General features: G+C 47.6%; 1 long non-coding RNA gene across 1 annotated transcript in view; it reads right to left on the bottom strand.

The window, feature by feature from the left end:
- Positions 1 to 389: 389 nt before the first annotated feature.
- LOC144127866 (uncharacterized) overlaps positions 390 to 15,831 on the bottom strand; it is an 82,319-nt gene continuing 66,877 nt past the window's right edge. Inside the window, exon 2 of the long non-coding RNA XR_013313593.1 lies at positions 390 to 4,469. This is a non-coding gene — a long non-coding RNA (uncharacterized LOC144127866). The remainder of the gene's footprint in view (positions 4,470 to 15,831) is intronic.

Below are 15,831 nucleotides of genomic sequence, written 5' to 3' on the forward strand. Positions count from 1 at the left end.
TATTATTTTGTTTATTTTCAAAAAACATATTACAGATTCAGGCCTGCCTAATTCAAAGAAGGCTTGACGGGCAGTGCCTGGCAGTTGGCGACGATAAAACATGCATATAAACATAATAGTTGAACAAAAAAGAAAAGAAAAAACACAAGCGGTAGAAACAGACAGATCTTGGTCTATTGCTGAAGAACAGTTTGTTTTACAAGTTTCTGGCTTGTTAAAACAAAGGCATCGTCAGGCAAGCTGTTCAATGCCAAAGGTATACATATTATGGTCGTACACGTTCTCCGTACCTGGCCCGCGTGCGGGGCAAAAGTAAACGTTCTCGCGGGCGAAGCTCTCGTACTGGAGTATATACAAATGACATTTTTTTAGTCCAAATATATTTTACAACAACTGTTAATTTATACACAAGAACAAAATTCGGAAGGTGCAAAGGTGCGAAGACATCCACTTTTGAAGGCAAAGTACTACCATAGCAAACGGATTTGATTAACCTTTTCAGAACGCTATTAATTTTATGACGCCAAAAATACTGAGCAGAGAAAACAACTAGTTGCGCCATATCACAACACACTGTAAGCAAGAGCATTGAAAATGTGTTTATGGATAACCAAGGAGCATAGAAATTTAATGTAATAGAAAAAGCATGTTACCTTGGTCAGCTCGGTGCATACACGAGCTAAATGTGTGCTCCAGGACATATCAGCATCGAGATGAATTCCAAGATATTTGATAGGCAATACACATTCAATAGGGTCGCATGTGCAGTGTACGAAAACAGGTGTACTAACATGTATTTGTTTATAAGGGCTATGAATAGAGACAAACTTAGTTTTCGCTCTATAAACCTTAATTAAGTTTTCAAGGAACCATCACAAGACTTGCAGTATATCATGTTGGATATTAGAGATTGCCAAATCATAGGATTGGTGGTTATTAATTTTTACGGTATCATCTGCTTAATTAAAACCGTACTGTGGTGCGTGATAGCACTGAGATAATTTACATAAATGTTAGATAACAAAGGTGCAAAAATATAACCCTGGGGTACTCCTTTTGTGAGGCCAATCGGATCACTTAGAGCTTCTCCTAACGATACAGTCTGTGAACGATTTGTAAGGTAGTTGAATAAAAGAGACAGGAATGGACCATGAAAACCATAATCGTACAGCCTATGAAGCATTATACTGTAATTAATACTGTAGAACGCTTTGGAGGCGTCTAGGTACAAAGAGCAAGCAAATTCTGTTTTCCAGTGTAGTATTTAATACAACACAAACATCATCTAAAGCAAGCTGAGTTCTCTCTCGAATAAAGCCAAATTTATGGTCAGAAAAAGACATAATTATCCTCAAAAAAGCTAATCATCACAGTGTAAACATGTTTTTCCTAGATAACAGCGATAGTTGAAAGGACCGCTATACCAAAATAGCTTTCTACGTTGCCTTCAACACCGCTTTTATTATACAATGGAATAACCAGTGCTTCTTTCAATTGTTCAGGGACTACTTGGGTAACAATGATTGCATTAATTATGCATAACAAAACACCTTTTAAAGAATCAATGTTTATACAGAACATTGCAACAGACACCCCATCCAGTCCAGGAGATTTGCGTTTTTTAAAGCTAAACAAAATAGATCAAAGATCATCTTCGGTGCGTTCATTCAAAGCAGCTGAACTGAGGACCGGGGAGTCATTGACTTAAACGCATGCCGAAACAGGAGCACTGTTTCTTGCTGTGGAAAAAACTGATGTGAATTCATTAGCTTAAGTGATTGGTGGCGCAGATAAGTTCTTATGGGGGCTGCCGTGGTGGCTAAGTGGTTATGGCGCTTGGCGGCTGGCCCGAAAGATGCGGATTCGATCCCGGCCGCGGCGGTCGAATTTCGATGGAGGCGAAATTCCAGAGTCCCGTGGACTGTCCGATGTCAATGCAAGTTAAAGAACCCCAGGTTGTCGAAATTTCCGCAGCCCTTCACTACGGCGTCCCTCATAGCCTGAGTCGCTTTGGGACTTTAAGCCCCCATAAATCAAATCAAATAAAGTTCTTATGGATGACATCTATTGGCCTCTTGTAAGTACAGCCGCTTAACTCGTTTATAAGTGACCACGTCCGACATAATCTTGGACGAGATTCCTGAAATATCCGTTGAAAATATTTCCGCTTTTCCGATCGTTTCATTGCATTTACGTGGTTACGAGCAGCCTGAAGTTTAGCTCGTAAAAATTTGTTTTTTTGGCAATCGGTGGCGCACAGCACAAGCCAATTCCCTTTCTTCTATAGCAACAAGAACGGCATTTGTAATTCATAGGCAGCCAGGTTTTCGCTGTTTGGGCGGAACTGTTTTCTTTGAGGATTCAATAAAATTATTAAGGATTTCGATGAAGGAATCGCAGAGCTTTAACTTTTTTAAAGTACTCATTAAATGTTTTTAATCATAATTCCTTAACGATGAGTCGAGCTTGTGCTTATTAGTAATTACAATGACAGAGGAACCTTATTCCTTATTCTAAAGGTAACTTCAGGTTTCAGTTTTCCCCATCGAGCAATGCCTGTCATTTTTTTATCATACTTAGCGTGTTTCCCTCTCCTAGCTCCAGTCACTGGGAGGTGCGAATAAAGCGCTGCGCCTGAAGAAAAAAAGAGGTGCGTGTAATAGGACAGGGGTCCGATTAGCTTCACTCATTGGGCGCTCATACTCTCTGCATCGAATGCGCTCACTCGTTCCCGCTTTTCTGCTGGCTCAGGGCTCTGTTGAATCAAAGTAAAATTACCAGTTCTCCCAGTCAAATAAAAAATGTTATTCCATGAAAACTAAGAGGGTCCTTATTAGCTCACATTTCGAGCGGAAGCCAGCATATACACACCACGGACAAGTTTCCGTTCAAAATGTTTCCGTTCAAATGCTCAAAATGTCGGCAACTGGGGCAGGCCGCTGTCGTTGGTTTATGCACCAAGTAATTCCCACCGTAAGTTGACGACAGAGCCGCATTCTTGGCCTTCGTTGCTCGAGCACCGTTTCTCGGTGGTTGGCATTTATACGCGCTCCTCGACGGTAGCCGCAAAGTGATGTCCGACAGAGTGCGCGTCACCGCCAGCGCATTGGCCTGCGAAGCCTCTGGTTCCTCCAGCTTCTTCCAGTTGGTGGTGTGAAAAGTGCTGTGGACGAGACACGCTAATGGACACTGATCAGGGTTCGTCACGCCTCCTGGGGAACACGGTGCGCGGTTGACAGCCGTAGAGGAAGTAGGTGGTTAGACATAAGCTAATAAAATTCAGAGCATTGTCTACAAATGTGTGACGAGAATGTGCTCAACCCCTGAAACACCGTTTACGTGCAAAATGAGATGTAGGCTCCGGACAACCCAGTATTAAGCAAGGACAGCTCAACGATAAAAGGACTGCGCCGAGCTCTTTATTAAGAGAAGCGACGATAATTGAAGAAAAGGATCTATAAAAAAAATGACACACCATTTAACGTCGTTTGGACGAATGCCAATTAGGTGCGCCCGCACTTCGGTTTTAACGCATGACCGTTAAGCCTCTCGTTCTCCAGAAAATCCGGTGTCGTCAATGTCGGCGTCGTCAGCATTGTGAGCGAAAAATTGCCACAGAAGAGCAACCTAAAATGGGCCACGTAGGTCACATGCCCTTATGGCGTCATCACAACCTGTCCACAAAATTGTGAGCAAAATGACAGCCGCGTCAGGTGGCAGCACAGTAAATGGTTGTTCGGGAAAGGTTGCTTGGGAAGAGCAAAAATCCCCACCGGGGGCAGCACCTGCCATCGCAGGGCAGTTGCGCTTCGCTTAACCGCTGCACCACTGCGCAACAGGAGCGGTGTTAGGACTCCAAGAGATCTGTGAATGTAAAGTCGAGAAGTCGAGAATGACCAGTTCCACATATGTAGGCATTAACTCATTAATGCTGCTGCTTCATGGATTTTTTAATTGCGGTTTCGGTTTCTGTTCAAGGACGGTTTTAAGGGGGCAATGTCGTAGCGGTGTGTTATGCATCCGTAGCGCACGGGTGGAAGTTGATGAAGGCGACGACATCCCAAGACAGCGCGGGAGACTAGAAGTTAAACGAGCTAGATATTAGACACGGTTCAGGACCCCTTGTTTATTCTACGATACCTCCCTTTAACTGAAATAACCCCTCCCGCTGTCTTACTTTTACGTGTCTGGCGATCTATGAATGCGAAGGCTTAAATTTTTAGACTCTATTCGCTGCTGGTTTCCCCCAGTACTGTACATATTATAGTAAATAAAGGCTTTTTTTTAAATGCGGTGATGGAGTAGTTGTCTAATGCAGTGGTCAGCGAGGCTGATCTGTCCGCGCGCCGAGGGTTAAAAAGAGTGCTTCGCAATAAACTGTTTTGCATAGTTGACCATCAAGCCTACTGGCAGGTTGAGCATAAACCGGTGGGCAGGTTGTCACCTGCCCACTGTGGTAGGTGGGCCACCTGCAAGAGAGAGAAAAACGCCAGCGAAATCTTAGATTTGGTTTTTAGGGCTAGAGCACTAGAATATGTTCTTGATGAAATAAATGGGAGTCAAAAAGAAAGAAATATACACTAATAAATTCATTACCTACGAAAAAAAAATTTCTTTGAAGAATGCAGAAGGTACAACGACGACATAGAAAAATATGGCAGGAGAAGTCATAAAAATAGGTAACGAAGGTGAAATCACAAGTACATAAGTGTGATATCAGCATTTAGCGAGCATGACATTTAGATCCATAAGCTTGGGGATCTGCAAGGCAATTTTAGAGATTAAAAACGCCGCGAGAGTACGCGCATCATTCGATGGAGGGGATAGTGAAACGAGAGAAATACATGCAGCCGATAGAGTCCCTCTGTCTAAACTTCGGTATCAAATCTCGCAAACTTTTGGCTGCGAGTTATAGCGCTTGGGCAAAGGATTGGCTTCACACCAAACGCGAAGGAACAGGTTGAGGCTCTTCCCGGTGTATAAAAACGATGCCTCCGACAACCATTTGCTTTCAGTTGTGCGCGTTAACCACGGGACAGTTAAAGGCTTACTCCTTTTTCCAAGAACTAAACCACAGGGAACAAGCTTTCGCAGTGCAGCAAAGGAAAATACAGACTGCTAGAAATACCCTCACTTACAAAGCTTAATACGCTCCCCTGCCCCCCTAGGAGTGAGCGGAATTTGATTACGGAGCCTTAGAATGCGCCTTCTTTTTATATTGCTATCTCTTTCTTATTTCAGCGGCCGCTTTTCGGTCGGTGCATCATCATTATTCTCTCATTTCTGTTTTGTATCTGTACGCCTCGTCTTGCAAGCGCTCTGCGTGCAATAGACGGCGCGGAGCAAAGGACCAGAATAAGGCACACCCGAAGGAGGTGCTCGGTTTGTGCTTGCGCGCGCTCATTCCAGTCCCCAACCCCTGTGAGGCTGCCCCTAAACGCGTTGCTTACCCTCGACCGAGCCGGGCTCCGACCTGCCTCCCACTCATGGCGCAGTGGGATCACCGGGCCGCGTATGCGGCGTGTTTCGGGAATGCCGGGAATGAGCGGTGGTCACCCCTCCAGACTTTCACGTGTGGGTAAGAACAGCACTCGCAGCAGCCAGACGAAACAAGATAGGGGAAAAGCTTTTGCCGCATTTTCCTTTACCGTAACGGCAAAAAAGGTGCTACAAGTGCAGTTTTTGTGGCAATATCCTCCTGAGAGCCGGCAATAGAGAGTTTTTCCAATATATTCGACAACGGGTTTGCAGGTGGGGCAGGAATGGAAGAAGGTTCATTGCGATAAAAAAACTCTTTATCGGTTTATTTCATGAGTTTTGCTGTTATGTAGTGAGTATAGCGAAAGTAGTTCGTTTCGCATTTCTTCGGGAGTTGTCAAAACATTGGTCCCTCATTCACAGCGCAAAGACGAACACGGACAAGAGGGGAGACACTTTGGTACTGATTCTAAACAAAACATTGGTGTCAGTGCGACCACGTTTAGCGGCAGCGGTAAAAAATAGCAAGCGGGTTCATGTGCACCCGCATAAGAATTCAAGAACTTCAAACGCTTAAAAGCACGCGTTATAGTGCAAGGAAAGCAGATCTGAGCAAAACGGCCACTCTAATTTTCACCTGGCCTTGAGAGATTTGATGAATTTCTCCCCACTAGGACACTTTCCAGCTTACAGCCAAACGTTCAAAGTGCAAAAAACATGTTTTAATGATGTATTGGAACCTAAATTCGTATATCCTAAGCGTCTGAAACAAATCAGAAACATAATAGAAAGGTCGGTTCCCAGGAGGACATCCAATGTGCCAGTGTACCATGGAGGTGCGCATTAGCATTGAACGCGGCTCGCCGTGGAATGGCCTCCTTCGTGTTTCCCCTTAGTGTAAGGCCCAGAAGTGTCCGGCGCTCAAAGAAGAGGTTGATTAGGTGCGAAAGATCGGGTAATACTTGCAGTGGACAACAACCCTTAAGGAAGGAAGCTACTGTGTGCGTAAAAAGGGGGAGGAGGAGAAGTTAGATGACTCGGGCCATTAAACCTTCTTGAAACTCACTATTACTAATGGTTGTTTTTCTTTTTGTAGGCCTGCACAACAGAGTCTAAAAGAAAACAGTAAGCAAATTCACAAGACACCGGTAGTCAAAAAAAGTGCTCCGCCTCCCCAATGCTCGGGAACTAGCAAGTAAGAATGTATACAGTATTGAGCAATAGGGCATATTCAAAATTCCGCGAGTGCGCTTTCTCGCATAACAATGTTGCCGAACACAAGATGGCTAACCATGCGTTTCCAACTGAAACAAAGCAAGTTTTTCTGTTTAATTCTTCCAAAATGCATTTCTTAAATTATATCCCCGCGATTAGCGCGCCTGTCCAGTAAACCAAGCAGTTCTTTCATGGAGAAGTTGGCCATCTAGTCAGTGACAAGTACTAAGCGCACTTGCAGAATTTTGAATATCCCCTGTTTTAGAGGGAACACCGTTTGATCCTTCAGATAATGATTACTTCATAACTGTGTGTTAAAAGCACAGCTTATTTTTGTTTTGTAACAACGTCTCCTATTGGTGTATACTTGCCAAAGTTCCCACTCAAAATTAGTTGCGAAGTAAAAAAAAATTATCATAGTTTAGGAAAAACGTTTCTTTCCATTCATAATGATCATGAATATGAGCATTAATTGTTCCTTGCTTAAGAAATGCGGTCTACTATTATATTGCTTGTTAAGCGCATAATATCTTCGATGTTTTCAGTGCTTAAGCAAAGCAAGGTATTGCGATGTTTGTACGCTTGCGGTGTTTGGGGGCTTCTGCCGAGTGAAATAAATGAAAAAAATGTCATTCGATCTGTGCAATCAGGCGCGCAATAGCATGGCATCAATTGTCGGTTGGAGCAACAACCTACTAGATGGCACCAGGCTACCACCCGATTACCACACCAAATTCTTGCGTTTAGCTACTGTGAAAGCATCATTCGAATCACGTTCTCCTCCTAACAGCGGCTGCTCATTCCGCTTAGCTCGGTGTGCTTAGGAGCGATGCCGTCTAATTAGCGCCCGAGGTTCACGCCTAGTTCCACCGGCTACATCTTGGCAAGTAATCCACCCGGTGGGCAGGTTATCAGTGGCGCAGTGGCACGAGGCAGGTACTATGGCAGGAGTTGCCATCGGGGGGACATGGGCTGCTTGGGTTGGGTTATGGCACATTTGCTCTGCCCGAGTAGCCTTTCACGATCAAATGAGCTGCCGCCTGCCACAAACCCGGCTTCAGTCAAACACACAAACACACAGCCCCCAAATTCGGGGAATGTCCACTATGCCATTAGTGCTAGCATACTAAAATAAATCAAATAAATATCCCCGACTGCTATCCGAACCCACGGCGGCGCGAAGAGATCAGCTTCGCTGGCCATTGAGTGAGAGCACCACGCTTTCGCGGCAGCCGAACACGCCTCGTGATAAATTGCAACACAACTCGTCTGCGCATTGCACATCGTCTTCTTCTTCTTCAACTGATACCGCTATCAAACTGATATTTGCGCTTTGAGCTATGTGGCAGTAGTGACAGAGATTTCCGCTGCATGCGATGGCATGGCCAACGTTGTAGCAGAAAAACGGTACCAGAGCAATACGCGTTGGCGTTGACGACGCTGCTGAAGAAACGCAGCACTGGAGCATAGGCTGCCGGCGCACATTGGGTAAATTGGCATTGACGACGAAAAGTTGCAGACGCGCATAAATGGCTCCCTGAGTCAGTGGACACATAAATCGCGCTTTCAGTTACGTGGCGGTGGTGCCCATTTGAAAAAGTGTGTTTTCGCACATTTCCAGCTGAGCCATGCTAACCAGATGCCAGCCATTCTTTTTTGTTTTCTGGGAAAGTTGAGAATTATTTCCTTTATTTGTATTGTAAAGATCGTCTGTTCTATGTGCCGTTGTTGTCCATGCAGTGCTACAATTGTAATTTTCTGTTCTTTCTCTCTTTTTGTTTTCATTCTGTAATTTTTTAAGCGACATTTATTGCCTCAGACCATCAATGATGGCCGAAGGTGTGATGAAAGATGTAGAAGTGGTTAAATTAATGGAAAAAGCCTAGCTGATTTGATGAAGTCCAGTAGAGAACGATGGTAAGGTCCCTGCGTCTGGGCAATATATGAAGCAGAGTTGCGTGGAGAAAGACCCGCTACCTTCAGGTGCCGGATCCTTGTAGGCTTGAGAGCTTGGCAGTCCCACAGTAAGTGATGAACGTCGTCTTCAATGTCCTCGTGTTTACATGTCGGACACCCAGGCGGAGGAAACAAATATCGGTACTGAGGCCACTTCCGAGTTACGGCAGGTGTGAGGGCAACCCCAACCCGGATCCTCCTAAGCGCAACCTCCTCTGCATGGGTAAGACCGCGGGGGAGGGTTACCGCACACGGAGGGATGAGAGCACGTGTGCGGTGCCGGAGGAGTTTCTTTCTTGATGAAAGGAGGGTGAAGTTGTCCAAATGAAAGAGCCGAAGCAATAATGAGCCTGGAGTCGCCAGGCGGGTCGCAAAATCTGCCTGGCTTTGAGAGGTCAGCAGATCCCGTTGGACGCACTCAATGCGTACTGGCTGTGGTAAGCGTGCCGCGAGCCGGTGGATGTCCTGATATATCGTTGGACAGCGGCTGACACGTCGTAGCAACCGGACTACTTGAAGGACGTCAGTGCGGATGACAACGCGGGCCGCAGGGAGCATAGTTATGGCGGCCCCGGAGCAGAGTGCTTTTTGAACTGCAACGAGCTGAGCACAAAAGGACAGAGGAGGTTGCGTAAGCTAAACATAGAAGTTTTATTCAGAGAAGGTCTGCACGGGCTGTAGAATGCTGTTGTTGCTTCGCAGGCTTGTATGCTTGCGTCTACGTGGACAACAATGGATCTTTCAAGAAGGCAAGCATCTTGTTCTTCAAATTTCTGGCGAAGCAACGATGCCGAATTAGCAGATGTTGGTCGGTGATTGATTATCTGTTGGCTTGTTCTCGCTGAGCTGTACAAACTCCCATGGGGGAAGAACTGGCGTTAGCGGCTGAAGAATGGAGTGTGACGTTGCATAAGTCCTCCGTGCATGCGTGGAGTGCGATAGACTGGCCTTAAAGCTGCGCGCTTCACGGCGCTGCTGCACCAGCTCATCAATGGTATTCAGCTGCGCATTCTCTTGTGAAGCTATGACCGGTGTGATGCGTGGAAGGCACGTATTGGTCCTCACAGCCTCTCGGCTCACGGCTTAAAGGCGATTTCATTCTGCTCTGCTCTTGTAAGATCTTTAAACTGGGCCTGATAAACAATACATGGCTGCAGAACTGCCCTCACCAATTGACGTGCAGCGAACGAGCCAGCGCCACCTGTTTTAGGAGCAATTCTTGTAATCAAACCCAAAGTCTGAATACCTTGCCTTTTTGCCTGAGAAATCCATGCAGTCGTTGATCCTGATTGGTGAATCGTTAGGCCAAGAATTTTTACACTCGGACTTTCCCGTAGTGGGGTGCCTGATAGACAACGACGGATTGGACTCGCAGCAAGTTTACGACTTCCCCAGCGATTGCCGACAGACGTGTATGTTGTTTTAGGCATGAAAAGCTGAATTCCGATGAATGATGCGTAATTAGAGGTAACATCCAAGGCAGATTGAACGGTAGCCTCCTGAGTACGCAGATCTTGGTGAGTACTGTACACCGTTATGTCGTCAGCGTACTGAAAAAAAGTTTATGTCACGGATATCATGTAAGCTCCAAGCCGGCGGAATTAAAGCAATATTAAATAACGTTGGCGACAATACAGATCCCAGGGGCACGCCGCAGAGAGGAACAAATGATCCGACCGCTTCGCCGCTGAGGCGTATTGCAAATTTTCTGCCTTCCAAAAATGAGTGACAGAACTACGCACTCTCGGAGGGAGATGAAGCATGCCAATGGAGTTCAGAATGGCTGCATGACTGGTGTTGTCATATGCCCTTTCAACGTCTATTGATAAACGGTACGTGCATTGCGGCTGCGGGTAGATGAGATAACTGCAGATACCAAGACAGCCAACCTGTCCTCTGTACCAATATATGGACGAAAGCCATTTTCTGCGGGGTGATAAAAACCGTGCTTCTCTAGCCACCACGACAATCATCTGGCTAGCATTTTCTCCGCCAGCTTGCACAGCGTTGGAGTTAAGGCGATAGTTCGTAAGTTTGCAAGGTCCCTCGGGCTTTCCTAGTTTCGGGATATGAATCACAACAGTGGATTTCCAGCTCTCGGTCATGACGCCATTCAGGCACACATTGTTTAATGTGTCAATAGTTGAGGGAGTGCAGCGCTACTAAGGTTCTTGTGCACCTCATACTGCTCTCTTTCTGTCGTCCTACTCCTTCCTGTGTTCGTTTCGCCGTGTGCGCAACACCATATCAAGAAAGCTATGCACAAACTCGCCCAGCAAGAAGCTCTACAATACTCATACTGAATATTGTTCGGGCCGGGCGCTGTTTTTCAGTTTCGCATCATCTATTGCAGCCAGCAACTCAGGCATAGAGAACGGACACGCAATTCCATCTGCGTCGACGTCAGACCGCATTTGTTATACATGCGCTGGGATGCCTGCCATATTTAAACGAGCGGCTGAAGAAGGCAAAGCATCGTATTTTGGGAAAAACTTGCGCGCTGCTTCTCTGGCAAAATTATATAGCGACCAGTTAGCCGCGAAGCATGCAGTTGCTGCTGCGTGAGTAGAACGGCGACCGTGTTCCATTGTACGGAACGTTCGCCAGAGAGAGGCATTCGAGGATTTTGCAGAAAGTTCTTCACACCACGTACGCATGCCACTGCCGCCCAGAGAGGTCGCGCTCATATTTGCGTGCCATAGCTGTAAGATAGTGCAATCGCGTACGTGCCTGCGACGAAGTATGGTCTCGCGAAGCAGCCAGCTCGGCTTGACGGCGTCCCGCCCACAAGTTAAGAAGGCCGAGGTCTGGTGCCGGTCGACCAACATCAGTCCAGGTGGTAGTTGTAGCACTGTTGAGCGCTGTTTGTATGCGCTCAACAAGGATTGGCGAAGAATCTGATGAGAGATTGTTCAGACAGGAGCGAAAACTGTCCCAGTTGATCACAGAACATTTGTAGCGTAAAGGTCGTAAATGTGAGGTGTGAAGACCGATGATGATAGGGTGATGATCACTTCCCCAGCAGTCTGGCTCCATGTGCCAGGAGGGAGTACCCGGGCCCGACCACCACGTCAAGTCTGGAGCACAGCGAGTTTGACGCACTGGCCGTGTTGCTATCCCAGGATGGTTGAGCAACACAACCTGGCATCCGTGAAGGTGTCCCGCACACACCTGCCACGAGGGCTGGAAGTGGGGTACCCCCAACCCTGGTGAGGGGCGTTGAAATCGCCTCCGACTAAAATTGGACACCCGGGGTACTGCTGACGGACACTTACTAGCCAGCCAATATTAATGCGAGAGGAAGCGACACCGGCTGGTCTAACGTAAAATGAAACGACTACAACGGTTTCCTTCTTAAATTTCACAGCCACTGCCACTACCACTTGATACGACGTGCACCAGTTTTCGAGAGCAAGACGTACATGCGGAAAACGTGAGTCCACATACACCGCCGCCTTTCCCGGGGGAGCAGCAGTTTGTACACGACGGTCTATCATTTAAGGAGACATGTAGGCACTGCAGCTTGGAATCGATGGCAAGGCGTTTGTTTCCTGTAGCAACAGGGCCCATACCTGGAGCTTGTGAATTCGTAGTCGGGTCTTGAGCTCTTCCACCTTCGCGGAAATGCCTTTGCAGTTCCACTGCAGCACACCAGCACGACTGGAACTTGCCAATTCTATTTACTAGCCCAAGCGCTGTAGAATCACGGACGTCAGGTTGGACAACTGTTTGACCATAAACCAGAGCAAAGAAGTCGCAGAGTTGTCCAATGGCATTGCGGTAATCTAGGAAGAAGCGGCAGGAAGGCGATGTTGCTGCGCCATTCACAGATGTGGTGGATGATTCCGCTGCACGTCTACGTCGAGCGAGCAGTTCACGGTGTTGCCGAAGCTTGGTGACCTCCGCTAAAAGACGTGCGATTTGTTCGTCGACTGCGGCCATATCATCCTGCGGTAGTTCAGGCATACTGAGCTGCTTTGTTGGCAGTTTACGGAGGCGTTCTTTTCGCGCAGTATTGTTAGAAGACTGCTGAGCTGAAGGATCATGCGAGGTGTGCTCAGGAAGCTCCGGCCACTCGTCGTCATCCCACAGGAGAGCTGCGAACCGATTCCATGTCTGCAATGAAGTTATACTGCCATGTATTGGCCAATGCTTAGTCATTCGACGACGAGCATTTTGTGTTGGCTTTTGTTTTGTCGAACAGCTTGGAGACGTTATCTCGTGGTCGTCAGATTTACAAAGGCCGCATCGATAAGCCACTTTCTCTTCCGATGTGCCTTCACCGGACACACTTCATTCCCTATCTCTGTAATCTTGCTGTAATTGCCACAACGTATTAGTGTCCTAACGTATCCGATGCAGTTATTTAGTGAATAAGCATGTTTTAATTTTCGTCAAGAGCCGGCCACAGACAGGTGAGAGACCACATTTTGCTTGCTTTTCCTTGGTTTATGCGATGTAAATCAGAACAAGCCACAATTAAGGAAAACAGCACAAGCGATGCAAGGCTATTGTGTGCAAGCGAAAATTACGTATGTAGGGAGGTTTATTGGCGCGTTGGAATCGCCGGCGACGAAGACCCTAGCCCAAGTAATCTACGAGCCAGCGAGGCCAGAGACCGGGACAGCAGCGGCAGCGTTCCAGCACGAGCATCCGACGGGCGGCGCAAGCGCTTCGTCGTCGTTGGCGTCGGTGAGGGACGTTCTTCAGCATTCCAACTGCCCCGGCGGAAAGAGGGAGCCATCCTGGCGACTCAAGGCGAAGAGACGACGAGGGGGCTGTAATAAGGCTTCAAGCGGCTGACGTGAATGACGTCACGGCCACGGCGGCGATGGTCCGAAGAATGTGTCACCGGTTCGATGATGTAGTTGAAAGGTGATGTACGCTCTAAGATACGGTAAAGGCCGATGTGCTTGGCCGAAAATTTGGATGTAGCCGGAACAGACAGCCAGACCAGTGAGCCAGTGGAGAAGTGAATAGCAGGCGCGTCTTGATCGGAATCATGGTGGCGGAGGTCTTGACGTTCGGCGGTGAAGGAGCAAGCCAACTGGCGGCACTGCTCAGCATGGCGGGTAATGTCAGAAAGGCAAGTATATTCCGAGCTGTCGGGGTTGTAGGGAAGGATCGTATCCAACATAAAAGAAAGAACGGGTAAAAGCCGGTGGTTGCTTCAGATGCGGTGTTATATGCATAGGTGACGAACGGAAGATCACGATCACAATTAGAGATGTCGGAGCGAATATACATGGTGATCATGTCCCCAATTGTTCGGTTGAAGAGTTCGGTGAGGCCTTTGGTTTTAGGATGGTAAGCGGTAGTGGGGCGGTGGACTGTGTGGCACGCAGCGAGAAGCTCGTGAAGAATTTCAGACAAGAAAATACGGCCGCGGTCAATGAGAAGTTCTCGAGGAGCGCCGTGAAGCAGGGCAAAGTGGTGAAGAAGGCTACATCGCGAGCAGTAGCCGCGGGTCGGGCAGCGACCTCAGTATACCGAGTTATGTGGTCCACGGCGACTATGATCCATCGATTGCCAGCGGTCGTGAAGAGAAGTGGCCCATATATGTCGACGCACACATGTGCACGATCGAAAGGGCGGGCCGGACACGGTATTGGCTGTAACGGGGTAGTCGAAAAGCGAGGTGTCGACTTCCGTTGCTGAAAGACAGTGCAGGAGCGAACGTAGCGACGAACGAAATTGTACAAGCCCCCCCATTAGTACCTCTGGCGTATACGCTCATAAGTCTTCAGCGAGCCAGCGTGAGCGCTCTGAGGGTCGGCATGCTGGTGTTCACAAATCTCAGATCGGAGATGTCGGGGAATCACGAGAAGCCACTTTCGGCTGTCTGGACGATAGTTGCGGTACAGAAGATCGTCGCGGAGGGCAAAATGGGAAGCTTGGCGACGAAGGGCCCGAGGGAAGGAGGCCGTAGAGGGTGCTCAAAGTGCGTCGAGCAAGGATGAAATCCATTGATCTTGGCGTTGTTGAAGGGGCATGTCCATGGCAGCGAGCGCTGCGAGTAGGGAATCAGAAAGCGGCGAAGGGAGCGCATGAGAGGGCAGTGACGAGCGTTACAAGGCGTCGGCGTCGGAGTGCTTGCGGCCCAACCAGTAAACTACGGCAATATTGAATTCCTGAAGACGGAGGGCCCAGCGGCCAAGGCGCCCCGAGGGATCATTGAGTGAGGCCAACCAACACAAGGCATGATGATCAGTGACGACAATATAAGTATGGGCGGAATTTTGTGAGAACCCACACTACGGCGAGACACTCCTTTTCTGTCACGGTGTACTTCGACTCAGCTTTGGTGAGGGTACGGCTGGCGTACGCAACGACGTATTCAGCAAATTCGGGCTTGCACTGGGAAGATACGTGCCGTATCTTCTCGACTATCACACGTTTCGCCGCTCATCTATAAACTGCCGTGGTCTCCAGTGTGACGTCAGCGAGCCGTGGACTAGGACTGGCTGCCTGAAAGAGGCACGCGACTACAAAAGGGACTTTGCCTCACCGCTGATCCTCACTTGGCAGCAGCGGCTGTGCCGGCCGGTTCACTAAATCTGGGCAATTTATACACAGGTTTGTGCAATCATTTGTAGCCAATTTTTAATTTTTTTTTCCCTGCCGCTGCTGCCAAGCTCTTGTACAAGTGTTTGCTGAACTGCTAATTTGAAATGCCTTCTGAAGTGACAAAACTGTTGAAAGGTTTTAAAGAAGGAATGCGAGATATCCGCAGTGCACTAGAGAAAGAACTTCGAAAAGAATATAAAGACCTGAGAAAATCCGTAGATTTCTTTATTGAACAGTTTGATGCTATGGCTGAGCGCAGTGCAAAATAAGAAAAGGGAAACTCAGCGCTGAAGAAAGAAAATGCCGCACTGTCACAGGAATGCAAAGGACTGAAACAACAACTATCTGACTTTGAAGACCGGGTGACAAACCAAGAACAGTACTCAAGGAACCGGAACATTGAGATTAAAGGTGTTCCGGTAAGCGACGACGAGAACTTGCGTCCAATCTTGAGCAAACTAGGCAACGTCATAAGTGAACCCATTTCTGATTCTGATGTAGACATATGCCATCGTGTGCAAAGGAAAGACAAAGGATGTCCTAACATTGTCGTGCAGTTCGGCTCTCGTGCGAAACGGGAAGCGGTGATTGAAAAGGCCAGGAAAAATTGAATTT

The sequence above is a fragment of the Amblyomma americanum genome, chromosome 4, assembly GCF_052857255.1.
Source record: "Amblyomma americanum isolate KBUSLIRL-KWMA chromosome 4, ASM5285725v1, whole genome shotgun sequence".
Lineage (NCBI taxonomy): Eukaryota > Metazoa > Arthropoda > Arachnida > Ixodida > Ixodidae > Amblyomma > Amblyomma americanum.